Genomic DNA, 13,067 nt, shown 5'->3' on the forward strand with positions numbered 1-13,067 from the left:
CTAACATTACTAAATGGCTCTGTAATACTTGAAAGGGTTATTTCACATCTTGTTATGATTACTAATATGTTACCAGAAATTAACCTATAGTTCTTTCATGCACTCATGCCATTTATCTCCAAGGATTTGAGGCATGATTTTTTAATTTATCAAATGATCCCATAATTGGATTTCTCAGTATTAAATAAAATGCCACACAGATGGAGCTAATTAGTATTATGTGACTCTAAATTATATAAGTCAGTACTTTATTGTGTAAGAATAAGGTAAAACGATACAAGCTGTTAATTGTGAACATATACCACTGCAATTGAATTTATGATAATGACTTCATATTATTCCCTGCAACAAGAGACATGTTTAAAGGATTGGCAAGAAAATCACAAACCACCACTCATCTGTTGTTAATTACTCATTGTGTGATAGACATTATATGCTAGGTAATTGTAATAAAACATCAATGCCATCTTCTCTGATTTAATTATGTTCAAGTACTAAACCCCCAAACTATGTACTGTTAATGAAAATTATAAGAAATGATTCCTTGATTTATAACATATTTTATCATTAGTGATGTAGATAATTTCCTATGAATAACATGTAAGCCATGTGTGTGTATATGTAAGTGCATATTATATATACATACACACTATTACATGTTACATATGTACACTATGAAAATATTGTTCAGTATAGACAGTAGTAATAGAAATTATTCTTCTACTGAGTTACTGGTTTACTCTAAATAAATGTGTTTATTAATGAAGACCTAAAATACTGAGAGGACACTTCTGTATTTTACATTAATGCTACAAATTTCAACAACTGTCAGCAATAAACAAATTGAAAATATGTATCCTGAGACTACATTAAGATTTTTTTTTATATTTTATTTATTTATTCATGAGAGACACAGAGAGGCAGAGACATAGGCAGAGGGAGGAGCAGGCTCCCAGTGGAGAGCCTGATGTAGGACTCAATCCTGGGACCCAGGATCAAGCCCTGAGCTGTAGGCAGTTGCTCAACCACTGAGCCACCCAGGCATCCTGAGAATATGTTAAGATTTATTAAGGAAAATAAATCCTCAAATGCAATCTGGGAAATAGTATAATAGTATTATAAATTAATAGTGGTATTCCATGCCATCTGCCTAATGAAAGTAACATTTTTCTCAAAAACTTTGGAATATTTTGGTAAATTTGTTTATAAAGTGTTGAGTTTTTGTTGTTTTTATTGTTTGTTTGTTTTTTCCTCTAACTTTTGATTATGATTCATAGGTGACCTTACTCAGAAGATAGCATCAACTTCCTAATTTCTATAGAAATCACTTGGTTTCTATAGGAGGCATTTGGTTTGTGTATTTTTTAAAAGTAAAGCAATTAATATCTGAGGTAATTCTTAATCACAAATTTAATGTTCTTATCTTTTTAAAGTAAATCAGTAATTTTTATGGAGTACTTTTTATGAGGAATGAACTTGGCAAGATCAGAACAGTATGTGAGAGACATAGCTCTTTCTATCAAAGAATTTTACTTGGGGAGACAAGAGAAAAATAAAATTATACACTTTAGAGAAAATCCCAACATAGTAGTTGAAAAGAGTAGTTGAAAATATCTTGGGATCCAAGCAATCAGAAACTCTTCACTGAACTTCCATCCTCTGCCAGAATAAGTCCTGGCATATGATGGTGACAAGTGAGATGGGAGCAGAAGAGATGGTACAGATGTGTTAGCAAGTGATTTTTTTTCTAATGAAAATTGTTGCAGCAGTTCCAAGGAAATATCGCCAAGAAATTGATAAAAATTGAGCTGGATTTTAAAGAATGGAATTGAATTTAAATACATAGAAAGAAGAGCCTCCCATGCATGTAGAATATAAGTGAACAAAAATACGCTTTTGGAGGGACTCTGATGCAGAAAAGTCTATGGGTTGTTTAGAGGGAAGAAGGGGTTTGGTTCTGGTGGAATTTCTGGAGAAGGACTGAGATAGAGAAAGGAAGAAAATTAGAAAAGTTGGCTGACACCTGATTGTGAGGAACTTTGAATGCTGGTCTGAAAGAAGCTGAAAGTAAGCGATTGTCACTGAAGGATTTTGTGTCTCTTACTATCCAACCACAGGCAATAATTAGTGTCTAGTCTCCTCTTTGAGCTTGATGTTTCTTTTTTTTTTCCTTTTTTTTTCTTTCTTTCTTTCTTTTTTTTTTTTTTTTTTTTTTTGAGCTTGATGTTTCTTCCATTAACATCCCAGCAATGCAAAAGAGCTGGAAGGTAACAGAAGGAGTTTGAATGGCAGAGTTGTAAAATGGATGAGATACTTGATTGATAACATATTTTTTAAGCTGGTAAATTATGAGAATGAAAGGAAAATCTGAATTTGGAAGGTTTTCTGGAGAAGTTTGATTACTTGTAAAAAAGTGAGCCTAAAAAATATTTGTAGACATATGGAGAAAGACATTGGACTTTTAGCATGTTTAACTTGTGCTGCATACATAGGTGTCTCAAACTGAAAATGGAAAGTATCCAGCTACATATACATATGTATCTAGATATATTCATTTAATATCTATAAATTAGAAAATTTGCATTCAAGATTGAATACTATATTTTTCAGTTCCTTGCCTTTAAAAAACAGTTATAAAAACAAACATGCATCTCAACAGTACAATTTTCAAAACATACTGTTTGGTTTTTCATTTTTTAACTTTATGAAAAAGTGAAGCTGTGTGTTGTTTTATAGGATAGGCTTCCTTGACTATTTTTCTTTAAGATTTTATTTATTTATTCATGGGAGAAACAGAGAGAGAGGCAGAGACACAGGCAGAGGGAGAAGCAAGCCCCATGCAGGGAGCCCAATGCGGGACTTGATCCCAGGTCCCCAGGATCACACCCTAGGCTGAAAGTGGCGCTAAACTGCTGGGGCACCCGGGCTGCCCTATTTTATTGACATATTCATCCATGTCATTGAATGTTGCTGCAAAGCACTCACTTTCAATGCAGTATAATGTTCCATAAACAACTTTATAGTAAGTCAAAAGTGCATTAAATAAGGTCTACCAGGTGAAAAACTGAAAGATAGGTCATCCAGGTTTGGGATGCCACTTCAATGATGTTATCAGCACACACCCTCTATCTGCTGTAGGATGCAACTGCTGCTGTCACTCTCAGGAAGGATTCCCTACCCTAGCCATCAAGTCCATATTTCAGGCAAGAAGAGAAAAGCCAAGTGGCAGAAAAGGCAACCCCAACTGGGACATCCTCTTATGTTTCCAAAAACTCTACAATAAGTTTGACTTATCTCATTGACCAGTAATGAATCACTTGGTTGCCTCATTCTTCCAAAAACTATTACTATCCTATTTTATTATGCTGACCACATTGCCACCCCAAAACTTTGGGGATTCTGTAAGGAAAAGGGAATGGATATTGATAAAGCAATCAGCAGTGTGCCCCAAGATACAAGAAGGGTGTGATATAACAGATATATATTCTCTTATAATCAGATTTCTGTGTCTAGAATAATAGAAAGACAAAATTTTAGATGCAGAAATAAACCTTAGATTCCAGAAGTCCATTTTTTTTTTTAATGAAAAGATACCTAGAGAAGGTAAATAACTTTCCTAGGTTCATAGAGTTATTAGTGACTGGTCTCTTGAGCTAACATATCTTGACTTTCAGAGAAACTTATTTCTGTATCTTCATGTGTTTCTTCTTTATCTAAAATAGTACACAGGTAGAGTTACCACAGGAACAGATGGCATTCTGAAGTTACAAAGTAGAGGAAGGTATTAAAAAGGGGATGATTTCTAATTCTGTGAAAAATGCTTATGGTATTTTGATAAGGATTGTATTGAATCTGTAGATTGCTTTGAGTAGTATGGAAATTTTAACAATACTCGTTCTCTCAACCCATGAGCATGGAATATCTTTCTATTTGTATCATCTTCAGTTTCTTTCATAAATGTTTTATAGTTTTCAGAGTATAGGTCGTTTACCTCTTTAGCTAGGTTTATCCTACATATTTTATCTTTCTCGGTATAATTGTAAATGGGATTGTTTTCTTAGTTTCTCTTTCTGTTACTTCACTATTAGGGTATAGAAAAGCAACAGACTCTGTACACTTATTTTGTATTTTGTGACTTTACTGAATTCATTTATCAGTTCTAGTAGTTTTTTTGATGGAGTCTTTAAGGTTTCCTATAGATAGTATCATGTCATCTGCAAATAGTGAAAATCTTACTTCTTCTTTACCAATTTTGATACTTTTTATTTCTTTTTCTTATATAATTGCTGTGGCTAGGACTTCAAGTACTATTTTGAATAACAGTGGTGAGAGTGGACATCTTTGTCTTGTTCCAGATCTTACAAAGAAAGCTTCCAGTTTTTTGCCATTAAGTATGTTCACTCTGTTTCATATATGCTCTTTATTATGTTGAGATATGTTCCCTCTCAACCCATTTTGTTGTGAGTTTTTATCATGAAAGGATGTTGTACTTTGTCAAATGCTTTTTCTGCAACTATTGAAATAATCACACTTTTTTTTAATCCTTTCTCTGGTTAATGTGATGTATCACATCAGTTGATTTGCAAATGTTGAGTCACCTTTACACCCCTGGAATAAACCCCACTTGATCATGCTGAATAATTTTTTAAATGTATTGTGGATTCAGTTTGCTAATACTTTGTTGAGGATTTTTGCATCTATGTTCATCAGAGATACTGGCTTATAGTTCCCTTTTCTTGTGGTGTCTTTATCTGGTTTCATTATTGGGGTAATACTGGCTTTTTAATCTATCTTTCCTCTTTTATTTTTTTTTGGAATAGTTTGAGAATAGATATTTACTCTTCTTCAAATGTTTGGTAGAATCCAAGCTGGTATAGCCACTGTGGAGAACAGCATGGAGGTTCCTCAAAAAATTAAAAATAGAATTATCATTCGATCCAATAATTCCACTACTGGGTGTTTACCCAAAGAAAATGAAAGCACTATTTCGAAAATAAATTTGTACTCTTATGTTTATTGCAGCATTATTTATAATAGCCGATATATGGAAGCAATCCGAATATTTGTCCTTAGGAAGGAAGAGAGAAAATAGAGATAATGGAATATTATTCAGCCACACAAAAAAAGAATGAAATATTGCCATTTGCAACAATATGGATAAATCTAGAGAATATAATGCTAAGTGAAATAATCCAGTCAGAGAAAGACAAGTACCATATGTTTCGATCATATGCAGAATTTAAGAAACAAAACACTCTCTCACCCTCTCTCTGTCTCAAATAAATAAAATCTTTAAAAACAAAACAAAGGAAGAAAAGACCAAAAATATACTCTTTAATATAGAAAACAAACTGGTAGTTGCAAGAGGGGAGGTGAATGGCAGGGGGAATGGCTGAAATAGTGAAGGAGATAAAGAGTACACTTATCATGATGAACACTGAATACTATTGAGTTGTTGAATCATTATATTTATACCTGAAAATAATATAACACTGAGTGTTAATTATACTTGAATAAAATCTTTTTAATAATTTAAAAAATAAAAGAGGATCATTTACCACATTGTGAGTGGGATATTGGTGACCACAGGGAATAGCATGGTGCCCAGGGAGAGTTATCACAGAACTGTTACCAACACTGAAAGTCAGAAAAGGGAGTCTTGTAAATGGGGCCACATCGATAGGAGTTAACTTTAACAGAAAATATCACCAATTCACTCTCTTCAAAGTGGAAGCTCAAAATACTAATTACATTTTCCTTCTTCCCTTGCATCTTTGTCAGGCGATTGAATCCAGCTGGAAATCAGGGGCAAGGGATCCTGTTAACTGTAATCTACAAGGATCAGTTTCCTGAGTAAAGAGCAGAGAAAGGTGAAAGACAGACATGGAAAGGACGATTTCCAGTATCATAGCTTATTTTCCAATAGCAACACTTCACTTACTCAAATATCTTAGGGGACTTCTAGCTCTTGATTGCTTCAACATCCTAGTTACTGGCACTCCTTTGGGCTCTTGGGTAGTATGCTGACATTCACTTATTCCTCTCTCATTCTTCATGATTTCAAGGAATCAGCCTCTCACATAAGATACTGATTACTTGCATCTGACATACCTCTCATTACTTGCAAGTGGTGGATAAACATCCACTTGGTAAACTGTACCAGTGTTTCCATGAGATTCTCCCATCCTAGTACCTATGCCTTGGGTCTTTCAGGATATGAAATAATAGCTTATAGTCCTTTAAGTTTATTCAACAAAGGAAGCTTGTATAGTGTCATAACATGCCACACTATCAGCTCCCCCAAGCAAAGCACATGATATTTGATACTTTTAAGCAAGCCCAGTCTTGACATAGTATGATGTTCATCCTGAATTCCTTTAAGTGTTCCAGAGGATACCTGGCAAAAATAGAAATTCTTCATCAGTAGTGCTTCCTGATACAAAAGGATGTAAATGCCAAAGGGGCACAAGGAAACTACTATTTACCTCTGAATATTCTATGGTGAAGAGAAGTCATGCCAATGTAAATGTACAATTTATGCTTTGGTAATACTCTTGGGTTGGATTATGTCAATAGCATATAGAATTAGGATAAATCTCCACATTATAATAAAGTACTTTTACAAAAAGGTATTAGAACTTTCTACAGGCAAACTGCCTTGATTTATAACTCCTGCTCGAAGAAACGATTCCCAGATGGCTATTGTCTGTAAGCATAGTATTTGCTTCCATTTCCACAGTTATGTTTGCTTTCTCTTCCCACATCTGTGTTAATCTCAGGACCCAGCTGTTGACAGTTCTATTGATTTATCACATCAGAGTCTAACTAGAAACTTACTATTATTTTCCTCATGGGCTTGCCAGTCTAAACACATGACCTTTTTCCTACTATAATGCCATTTAGAAAAGATTAGATTGCTTGGTTTTGAAAGCTGCTTGCAAAAACAATATTAAATAGATTAGAAGTCCATTAATGCCATGACCATTATTTTTTAGCTCACGCAAGCTCTGTGATGGTGATTGCCCTCACTTTATATATGCATAAATATTATATAATATAAATTTAACTATATATTAAAATAGTTGGAAACAAATATAATGAGGCAAACATGTTTAATCTTTATGTTTGCATATAGTTGAATAAATATCACTTAACAAGTATGTTTTCTCACCTTACGTTGCTTATATTTTAGCAGAGTACATTATAATCACTTTTTCTTTGATCATTCTAAATTTGGCAAGATAGGACTAAAAGATAAGTAAAAATTTTTATTTTTTTCCTAAAATCAATTCATAGACCTTTTTCTTTCTAAGATGTAATTCACATGAAACTGCTACTTTAGAATTTCAGGGTACCTACTTTCTCATATGTAAACTTGTGTGGTGATAATGCTATATGCCGTTCTTTTTTTTTTCTAAGATTTTATTTATGTATTCATGAGAGACACAGAAGAGAGGCAGAGAGATAGGCAGAGGGAGAAGCAGGTCCCTGAGGGGAACCTGATGTGGGACTCCATCCTAGGACCCCGGGATCACAACCTGAGCCAAAGGCAGACGTCTGTTCAACCACTGAGCCACCAATGTACCCCTCTACATGCCATTCTAATAAGAGACATACCACGCCTTGCCAACCTTGTCAACCTTACTCTGTAAAAACATATACCTTAGTATATTTAGAATTTCTACTCTTTTTCCTTAGTATTTGTCCATTGGTCTAAATGAGATTTTGAAATCTGCCTAATGATTATTGTTCCTCTTGCTTTTGGTTTCTTTTCTGGGAGGTGTTTGGAGGATTAAAATTTTCCACCATGAAGTCATACACCTTTAGCATGACCTTGATTTTTTTTTCTCTCTGCACTAATAAGACCCTGGGTAGCTCTTATTTAAGGAAACTGCTTTTGTCTGTTTGGCCATATTAAATTGATCATAGCTGACTATGGGTATAACCTATTGTTTCATTAATTTACATTCCGAGTACATTCAAAAGGCCTTGAGAAAAATTCTTAGTTTTTTGGGGGGTATTATGAATAAGAAGATTGCACTGTATTCTTTCCAGTCACCTGCTGGAGGCAATGACCTTGTATTTATTTTAGCAATGAAATTGGATATAACATGATCACTTACTCTGCAATAGCTATAGAATGACGAAACAGCAGTTTAAAGGTCAAATACTAAAGGACCTAGTAAAAACAAACTATTGATTCTGCCTTTAACTCTGACCTTGGCCTAACTTAGTACCAAATACTGATTTAAAAAATTGCTTTTCTGATAATTGCTGTGTGATTTTTCCAGATCATAATATATTACAGAAATGTTACATTAACTTGGTCAGAAAAGTTATTAGTGGTAATTTGTTCAATACTAAATTATGAGTAGCTACTGAATACCTCAGGCCATCCATCAAAAACAGTCAATTCACTAATATTTAATGCCTGACACTGCACTAAGAGAAAACCACATTGGATGTTCTCATTACCTACTGAGTTTTGGGCCCTTCTCAATGTTAACCTGTTCAGGGTTGTTGGCAAAGCACACTCAAACTTTATTATATTTAAATGTGTTCTCTGTTACTTGGTCCATACATGGGGAATGATTCTGGGAAGCCCAAGAAATCCTAAAATTTGGCAACCCAGGATTTTGCACTGCCATCATCATTTTTATAGGAGTTAAGGGTGGTGAGGAATAGTAAAAAAAAAAGGATGACTCAGTGTCCCCTACTCATGAGGGATTCATTACTTATTCTAATGTGGAGAAACCTCTACCACTTTTATTCTCTATCCTAAAGAGAACGTTGAAATATATTGAGAATAATCATATTTGATTGATTATATTTGGGAAAGCAAAAGTAGTATTTTTCATTGTTTTATTTCCATAGGCACAAGAATCATGGGAAGCTAAATAAGAATACCATATAAATAATACTGCACATTTTATATATGTTCCACAAGGGCTTGCCTCCCAACACCTCTAAGAACTGTTTTCATTAGGCTAGTCTCATTCCCTTCCACATGTGATAATGGACCACATTTGTAACCTCCAATGTCAATGTTGGATCATTCTCATCTAAGGGAACCAAAGCAACTTCTGTTAGGTCATTGTCCGTTGATGTATATTGGGTATGTGTTCCATCTTTGCCTGATGAAAATATGTAAATGATATTTGCATTATTAAAGTGGTGTTTCAAAAAATAAAAACAAAAAAAGTGGTGTTTCAAATTTAACTCTCAGCACTTTGAGTCCAGAAAAGCATAAGTATATCATTGTGAAAGGACATTTGCCTTCCTCCCAAAAGAAAACAAGTGAGGAGAGAACCATATGAAAAGCCATATGAAAGCATGTCTGAAAATTAGCAGGGAGGCTAATCCCCTGAGAAGGCACTCATGAAGGAAAGCATACCTAACAAATTTGAAATATTTTATATTATTTCAATTTTAAAAATCATTATTTAAATACATGTTGAGTTATTTATGCCATCTGCGATACAGATATCAATGAGAGAAGAGTTGATCAAACTGGTAAGGTCATCTGTTCAATTTTATTAGAATTAAAGTTCATACTTCACAGTGGAAATACCCTGAACCTTAATGAGAGATCCTGGTTTCCTTTGTAGTTCAAGTGAAGGTACTGCCTTTTCTACTTTCAACACAATTCAAGGTAGCTATGTCAACATTAGAGAACAGACTGATAGTAGAATATTGTTATTCTCAGTTAAATATTTTTCTTAGATTCCATTAATATCAGTCATTACTGGATGCTTGTGATACAAAGATGGTTAGGATATGGTCCCTGTTTTTAGGGATCTTTGGTTATACTGCTGAAGGCAAACAAGTAAACGGATGATGCAATGCAATCACATGATAAATGGAAGCATTAGGTACTGGGGGCTACAGAGATGAGAAGCTGAACTCAGCTGGAAGGGCTGACTTGGAGAGATGAAGGTAGATATTTGAGAATGTTACAAAGTGATCTGCATCTTGGAAGACTAGCTGAAGTGGCCAGGCAGAGAGGCAAGAGGTCAGAATGCATATTGAGTAAGAGAAAAGCTACCTATGTAAAGGCACGGAGGAGAATGAATTGTCCTGTTTGGGGAACTACAAGTGATTCCAAGTGGCAAGAGCAGTCTGGGTCTTCATATAGGAGTTAGGAAAGTTAAGGAGTGTTGCTGAAGGCCAGGGAGGGACTGCATGGTGACCAGCTTGTTATGATTCCCTTAGTAGGTTTGACTTAACTCTTGAGACTATAAGGAAACTAAGCAAGGAAGTGACTAGATTGGACTTGTTGCTGGCTCTTCCAAAGAACAAACTGGAAAGGATTAAAGTAGAGAAGGTAAATTGTAATTTGTAGGAATCCAGACAAGAAAAATGTGGAAAATTGTTTCCCATTGGAATAAAGAAAAGGAGCTCTAGTGCTCACTTTGGGAGAACACAGAGTAAAATTGGAACCCTACAGAGATTAGCGTGGTTCCTGCACAAGGATGACATGCAAATGTGTGAAGTATTCCTTATATTTTTGTAACTGTGTGGGCTAGTGGATGGTAACTAAACTTTTTGTGGTGATCATTTTGCAATATATATATATAATATATATTTTATAAAAATATAAAATATATATTATATATAATCATTGTGTTTTACATCTTAAATTAATACAATGTTATATGTCAATTATATCTCAATAAAACTGGCAGAAAAAGGAGCTCTGTCTATCTATTCAAAAGAGAAAGAAACAATGAAAATAAACCCCATACAGCTTTAGAAATGAAAGAGCAGAATCAAAGTCCAACAATGATGAAAGAACAGAAGGGTTAGTTCCATATTAACTACTGTTTATAAGATGATTAGAGCTTACAGTATGATATTATTGAGTTATAGCATATTTTTGATCACAGAAGTATAAGTTGGTTTTAAAAAAACCTTAGAAGGGAAACAACTGACCTCAGAGTAATTAAGGGCCACAATCAAGGAAGAAGTGCACTGAACATGGGCATGATTATTATGGATGCCAAGTCATTTTCCATATTGTAAACCCATGATAACAGAAATGACCAAAAGCAGGGCCACAAGTCAAGTGACACTTGTTAAAACACAAAAATCAAATTAGTGTATTTGAAAATCTGACTGGCTTTATTAAATGATTCATGAATTGGCAGCATCCCATCTACAAGTAGAGGGGAACTCTAAGGAGTTCTACAAAATGAAAGATTTTTACAGGAAGGAGGGTGGGGCAAGAAAGTTATTAGCAAAAGAAAAGGATTGTTACCAACAGGGTTGCTTTCCCTGGAAAGAAGTAGAGGGTATCTTATCAGACAAATTCCTTCCTCCTCCTTAGGGGATGAAGAGAGCCCCTGCCAGACTCAAATGGAACCCATCAGAATACTACTAACTGATTAAGACTACATTTCTGGGGGAGATTAAAACTGCAATTAAACTAGGTATTGATCCCAGATTTGAAAACCCGGCCTAAGTGACACCATTTTGGGTGTCTGTTTTTTTTTTTTTTTTTTTTTACCACACTGTAAGGTGTCCTGAAGGAAAGTCCTAGGCAGGGAATGAGAGCATAGATGCATGTAATTGGGGACAAAAGAAGGATTCTTTTTAATGGTTGTTATTTGCATGCATTTGTTGGTTTTGTGATAAACAAGTACTTTCCAGACTGCCAGCCTGAGAAATATTTAGGTCCCAAAGTGGAAGCAGAAACTGTTTAGATGCTCTCCTGCCTGCGTGCATGCTTTCGGTTCACCCAGTGGAGGAAAGAGAAGTAAGATTGGTAGTCAATTAAGTGATACTGAGATGGTGGGGGCGGGGGGGGGCAGGGGGAGGCAGGGTTGAGAGACAATAGAGTTCATTGATATTCATTCAGGTGAGCTGGATATAGTCTGGACACATAGATTTTTGTATATCTTTTTAAAGCCAAGTAGGGAACATCCAGGTAGACAGGATTAGAGGTCAGGAGAGTGGTCTGTTTTATTTTGATGAATCGTATTTTTTTTTCAAGATTTTATTTATTTATTCATGAGAGACACTGAGAGAGAGAAGAGACATAGGCAGAGGGAGAAGCAGACTCCCCGCTGAGCAGGAAGCCCAAGGTCGGACTTGATTCCAGAATCCTGAGCCAAAGGCAGACACTCAACCACTGAGCCACCCAGGCATCCCTTGATGAATCATATTGAACTCTGTTCACCTAAATAAATGAGAGTAAACTAAATTTGTTTGGGGCTGTTTGCTTGTTTTATGTGAAGGAGCAGCATGGAAGAGTGAGACGAGATTACTAAATAACTAAATTCTTGATTGGCATGAGACCTGTCATAGTTCACTCAGTAGTAAATAAGAATATATAAAGAATGTCTCCGTCTAGGGCATGGCATCAGAACTGGTGTGATGCCTTCAGCTTTTATTTTGATGGGATAGCAATGGTCAGTTGGTATTCAAGCTTTGTTTTCTTGAACAAATGGTGCATTTTATTAACATTCAGAATACCACCAGGTTCAGCCGTTTCTCTTAAATTTTGAAGAAAATGTATTGGACTTTGAATACTTTAATCCCTTTCAGTTTAGCTTTAATCCCTTGTATTCTGAATTCATATTTTTGGTCACTTAGCTTCCTGAAAGAGATAACTTTCCAAGAATCTATTATTAAGATATTTTCCAGGGGTAGATTATTGCCTTTGAAAATGCCTTAGTACACTATCAAATTTGTCTTTTAAAATGTCTTAGTGTGTTGTAAAATAATATTTTATCCCTGTATAGGTAATGCCATCAATATCACTACTTTAATTCAATTTTCCTGCCCCTTCTTATTCTTGTGATTATATTACCATTCTAAATGCTAAACATTCTTCTTCTTTTTTTTTTTTTCCATCTCTAAACTTTCCCTACCTAAACTTTGTTAAAATGCTCACCCCTTTTACCTATGAAATTTGCTTGGTGTAGCTTACAAATTGTGGAGAAAATACATAACAAGAATCAAATATGAGTATCTTCAAATTGCATGTATAATTAGTATTCTCAGGCAACCATGCCATTATCAATATATAGTACTAATAATAACAGTGATACTGTCATTTATGTTTT

General features: G+C 34.8%; 1 protein-coding gene and 1 non-coding gene across 2 annotated transcripts in view; both read left to right on the plus strand.

The window, feature by feature from the left end:
• The window catches only part of HCN1 (hyperpolarization activated cyclic nucleotide gated potassium channel 1), a 386,148-nt gene that overhangs the window by 246,463 nt on the left and 126,618 nt on the right, over positions 1 to 13,067 (plus strand). The gene's annotated exons all lie outside the window — the stretch shown is intronic.
• Positions 10,404 to 10,507, plus strand: LOC140632777 (U6 spliceosomal RNA). The gene has a single exon (XR_012030468.1). It is a non-coding gene; the product is annotated as a U6 spliceosomal RNA (small nuclear RNA).

This window comes from Canis lupus, chromosome 4 (genome assembly GCF_048164855.1).
Source record: "Canis lupus baileyi chromosome 4, mCanLup2.hap1, whole genome shotgun sequence".
NCBI classification, from domain to species: Eukaryota; Metazoa; Chordata; class Mammalia; order Carnivora; family Canidae; genus Canis; species Canis lupus.